The sequence below is a fragment of the Phocoena sinus genome, chromosome 4 (genome assembly GCF_008692025.1).
Source record: "Phocoena sinus isolate mPhoSin1 chromosome 4, mPhoSin1.pri, whole genome shotgun sequence".
NCBI classification, from domain to species: domain Eukaryota; kingdom Metazoa; phylum Chordata; class Mammalia; order Artiodactyla; family Phocoenidae; genus Phocoena; species Phocoena sinus.
The window spans coordinates 35,724,778-35,730,777 of record NC_045766.1 but is presented as its reverse complement, the minus strand read 5'-3'; positions in this window follow the sequence as shown (position 1 = coordinate 35,730,777).

Sequence of the window (6,000 nt, the reverse complement as noted above, 5' to 3'; positions counted from 1 at the left end):
CATTCCTTTTGATTCAGGTGCAGCTGAACACCACAGCACAGTTCAGCATTTCTAACCCTGGCCCAACCCAAAGTAATCAGGCATTCTCTCCTTAATGTAGAAAGGGGGTAGGTTCCTTCCTAGTCCCCTGAAGAGGGCCAATGGAGAGAAACTCTACATGGCCCTGTAAGCAAAGCAACAGGGTAAACACGTACATGTTCATGGAGCTTCAATTTTATTTGAAGACTTGGAGAAACAAAATGAAGTATAATTTTTTTAAGTTATATAAAATTAATATAGACATTCAGAGTAGAAAAAATTCATATGCATTTTTAAGATGAAATGAGAGAATTCAAAGATATGTCAGTGGTCTGCTTCAGGCTAGGACCCTCATTCCCTTAGAGGTACACGTTCTTTCTTCTCCACTTGTAGGGGTTCAGGGATGCAGTAGTGAGAACTCTCAGGGGTGCTCAAGGCCCATGCCCTCTGGGGGATTCCAACCATGCATTTCCTGCTCTAAGAAATATTTCACACCACTGGCTGCACCAAAACTTATAGGAAAGAAAGGACATTGGGTAAATGGCTCAGAAGATTTCACCTCAGAAAGGACTTTGGTTTCTCTCTTTCTAAGAGGAAACAGAAAATTCCCAAGAGGGTGTGGATTTAGGAGATAGGAACCTTCTAGCTTTCTTCTATTCAAGCCCTGACTGAAAGAGCAAAGAAAATCCTTAAGATTCAAAAATGAACTAGCCCAAATCACCAAAAGGAAGTTGACATTTTCTTGACATTTTGAGCCAGTTCTTTTTTTTTTTTTTTTTTTTTTTAAATTTTTATTTATTTATTTATTTATTTATTTATTTATATTTGGCTGTGTTGTGTCTTCGTTTCTGTGTGAGGGCTTTCTCCAGTTGCGGCAAGTGGGGGCCACTCTTCATCGCGGTGCGCGGGCCTCTCACTATTGTGGACACTCTTGTTGCATAGCACAGGCTCCAGACACGCAGGCTCAGTAGTTGTGGCTCACGGGCTCAGTTGCTCCGTGGCATGTGGGATCTTCCCAGACCAGGGCTCGAACCCATGTCCCCTGCATCGGCAGGCAGATTCTCAACCACTGCGCCACCAGGGAAGCCCCCTGAGCCAGTTCTTTGTTGTGAGGGGGCCTGTCCCATGTTCTTTGAGATGCTTAGCAGTATCCCTGGACTCTCTACCCACCAGACACCAATAGCACTAGGTACCCAGTTGTCATAACCAAAATTATCTCCAGACATTGCCACTGTGCCCGGGGTTGAAGACCACTGAGTTAGGGTAAGAGAACTGTAGCTTAGTTAATAACAAAACATTTATATTCTTGGAGTATCCTCTGTGCTACATATATCACCTAGGACTGGGGCAAAATTTGGGATGCAAGGATTTAGACCCCTATGCTGGTCACCATCCTCAGGGCTAACACTATCTGAACTGAGTACCACAGTGAAAGGCCAGATTCATGCCAGTGTCACCAAAGCCATGTACAGCTACACAGACTGGGCATTACACCATTCCAGAAGATTCCATTTGCATAGATTATGATGTGAATTGTGCTCCCTGGAGCTGTACAGTGCAACAGCTCTGGCTGTCACAAGGTTTCAGCCATCTGTCTCCTGTCTAGTACAGAGAACCTTAGGGAGAAGAGAAAAGAAAACTAGTAAACAATATATGTGGGTCAGAGAATCATGACTCACTGTCTCAGCTTCAAATGGGATAGCAATTCCAGATGGTATCATGGTCTCCAAAATTAAAATAGAGCTTCAAATCTAAAAACTCTTGTAACAAAAACGTATTTTACATTTCTGGGTTTTGTTGTCAGGACCCTATTGGATTACTTGAAAACTGTAGAAAAACTGTGGAGTACAGTACTGTGCTTGGGATTTCTCATGAGAAGATCTAGATTTGAATCATGAGCCCTGAGTTGGCTTTCTAGTGGTAAATTGGAGATGACAGTAAGTATTCCTGACCCTGAGTTTTGTGAAGATTAGCAAAGAAGTGAGACAATGAATGTACATACATTTTAAAGGGTAAAGCACAATACAAATGCTGCTCAATTTGGCAAATAGCTGATGTCACGTGATAGCTTACTATAGATTTGAGACTTTTTTCCAAAATGTCAAAGACATTTGACAAAAAGTTATCCATTTTTTTTAACATTTTTGGAAATCCTCTCATCCATGTAATTTTAATTACTGTTGTCCATATTTTATATTATTTTATGCTTATAGGTTATAAATCTCTTAGTGACAGGACTAAACAAAAAGTCTAATGGCTGGGATGTTAAAGAAAATGGCACTTTATCAAAAGTCTTTTCAAAGTTTACCCAAAAGGCATTTGTAGAGATGTGGATGGACCTAGAGAGTATCATACAGAGTGAAGTAAGTCAGAAAGAGAAAAACAAATATTGTATATTAACACATATATGTGGAATCTAGAAAAATGGTATATAGATGATGTTATTTACAAAGCAGAAATAGAGACACAGACATCATAATGCCACCCTCCTATAATAACCACTGTTGGCACACTTCACCCATTCTTTTCTCTGTCATATACTATATTTCTTTTTCTTTATATATAGCAGGTTTGTATTAATTATCAATTTTATACATATTAGTGATATAGTATATTTCATATTGTTGAGATTATCCTATATACCCAACTCGAGGTTCTTTGCTCTATTACACAGCAAAGTCATTAAAAACCTAGAAATATTTTAATGGTTATATAATATTACTGCAAATGAATGTTTCATAACTTATGAACTATTATTCCACAAACTATTTTAATTTTTCCTTTGTATTCATCCTTTTTATTTTTAGCTTCTAAACTCTTAGAAGTGGAATTATGAAATCGAATGGTCTAAATTTCAATTTGCTACCAGAAAAAAAAATTATACCAGTTTTCACACCTTTTAGCAATACGAGAAAGCACTGCTTGGCACACCCAGATTTGGGTATGCTCATTTTTAACATGTTTACTGTTTTAATTTGCATATACTTGCTATCTGGTTTTATTAGTCATTAGTATCTCCTCATCTATCCTCTGCTCATTTACTTTTATGGTGTCAGTGTTTTTAATTGATTTGTATGAATTTTTTACATATAAAGGTTATTAACCACTTCTCTCTCATATTTAGGTACAGAGCTTTTCCAGACTATTGCTTTTTCCATTAGTATTGTATGCTTTTTTTGACATTAAGAAGTTTTAAATTTTATGTAATTGAAACTATTGGCATTTTTCTTGTAATTTCTTCTATTACTTTTTTCCCCCTTTTTAAAATCACTTTTAAGTTTAGGAAAAAGCTATTTTTTTTCATCCCAAGATCAGACATTTATATTCACTTATATGCTTCAATTTCATTTCTTAATAATCATCTAAAATTCACATTGGCTCACTGTACCTCTCAGAAGCTGCCCACTCCTTAAATCGTATCAGTCCTATAGATATCCTCCACGAATACACTGCATCATCTCTGCATCCCTTAGAATATCTCCTCATTGAGGATGTTCAGGGATGTGCTGAAACTGGCTCTTACCAGATCACAGGGGCCAATTTGTGCATCTCCCAACTCCAGATTCACTGGCATCACACTGATACCTTGAAACTGGCTACTGTGAGTATTCACACCACAGAAATCAGCAAAGGCTACAAATCTGGACCTTTGCTTTCAGAGAGCCAGTTTACCAGCACACCATGGACTAGATTGTCTCTAAAAAGTCCCCTCCAGTCCTGAGACTCTTCAACATGACTAACTATAATAAAACAACAAGATTGAAAGTCTAAATGAATGAGACCATTATCTGGACACTAGTTTTACTGCATCAACAGCCAACTAAACTGTAATTTGAAAATATTTAACCTAAGGAATTTTTTTCTTTGGTCCATTTTTCTTTCTCTCCTTGATAGATAGGATTCTTGGAGGTTACTAAAATAGAAATTATCTGCATTAAAATCAGGTGGAAATGAAAGACCAAAATTTGACCTAGAAGAATGTGACACTTTGGATGGTGAAGGGAGAATAAATAACATTTTTCTCTTATCAGTATCTGTCTCAGGAGGTCATGGGTTATTAAATATAACTGCTTGAACCAATAGTACTTTCTCTCCTGGGAGAACTGGTTCTTGTTCTGCTGCTCCCAGGACAAGCTGCACACGCCAATTAGTCAAATAGCCTGCACAGATTAAACCCCTCTCCTGACTCCTCTGGAAAAGCCAGTTAGGTCTCTGTTAGCATCACCTCAGACAGCCTTACTTATCTGGAACAGGACTCCAACCAAAGGTAATCCTGGGCTGCGTGCTTGTCTGTGGGTAGGGATCCAAACGCAGCCACTGGGAAGATGCCATCGTGGTGGGCTCTCCGCCTTTTCAGTTCCAAGTATTCCTTACTCAAAATCAGCCTCTGTTGAGGCAACTCCTTCCCCTTCACCCAGTCTCCTCTAGACTATGGATGTCCCCAAAATTCAGCTTTAAAATCATAGATTAGTAGAACCAGAAAGAGTCTCAAGGATATTTTCCTGCACTCTTCCCTTTACAGGTGGGTCCCAGAGAGAGATGTGCACTTGCCCCAAATGAAAAGAAAGCCCTGGCCAGTGGATAACTGTAACTCAGGACTAGCAAGCCCCAGTCCAGGGTGATTTCTACCGAAATTCTGCCCTTCTCTCTTCCACTCTCTCCCTTGGAGGTGAGAAAGAGTGGCACCTTTGGAGGAAAGGAGGTGGCATCTTTATTACCTTAAGCTACAGTGGTCACAAATTTTGGAGATCCATAAATCCGTGAGAATGTTGGGGGTTCCTCGTGTGCTCAACTAATAGACAGACATTTCAGTGACTTTAACTTGTGATGCAACTATTCTTTTTAACTGAGTCATTTAAAAAATTCTTTCTGATACATCCCCCCAAAATAACTGAATTTCAAAGCCACAAAGCAAAGAGAATTTAACCAAGATATTTTAGTGCCTCCTTTTAGAAATAATTCAAGAACAAATAAGTAGGAAGCCTTATTTCATTCACCTAATGGGATAAGCCTCTCAATAGGCCCTTCCATGATGCCAGTAAGAGAAAACCAAGTCCTCCATTTAATTTTTCAATGTGAAGAATAAAGTTTCTAAACAACACAGACCTTCAGAAATCATTTTAGCTTCAAGGTAGCTAACTCAAACTTTAAAAGGAAAAAACATGTTACATTACTTAATGTTTTTGCAAATTCTTCCTAGAGCACAAACCATAAATTATAAGAATAAATTTTCATGGGTGGTAATATAAACATTTCAGTGGAAGAATAGTGGGTCTATGCTTCTGTTTATTTATTACCTGACTTACATTTAGATGATTTCCACTGTCTGCATGGTGCAAGCTAGTTCACTTTTATATCACATATAGAATTGCCAAGTTAAGATGGTATGTGCATTAGAAGTCCCAGCAACTGCAGCCCTCACCTTGCAGATGAGAGAAGTGAAACACAAGGAGATCCTGGGGCCACCCAAGGTCATAAAGCTAATTAGCCTCAGAGCCAGAAATAGAACCCACAGTCTCCTGTCTCCCCAGAATGTATGCTGCTGGTCATTCTCAGAGTTTATAAAGCATTTTTATCACAAATTTCCATGAGTTTTCATTAGATTTATGAAAATTATAATGGTACTATTTCTAAAATCTTTGCTCCTCATAGATACACACCCTTAATGTATACATATGTAACATAGGAACATGTATACTTTGTCAGTGACTCTCCCCCCTGGTCCATAAAATGTTACAATTGTTGTAGGGCAGAGGGAAAAGAGCCCAGGTTTAAGGCTCAGATGGGACCAGAGTTTGAAGTCCAATTCTGTTGTTTATAAGATTAATAAAGTTGGGTATTTGATTTACTTAAGCCTTCGAGCCTCAATTTCCTCATCTAAAAATGGAACAATTAATGTCTACTTTAGTAACATTAATGCAAAGTCCCTAAGATAGTATCTTGATTTGGAGGGGTGGAAAAGACACTCTCTTCTGACATTTG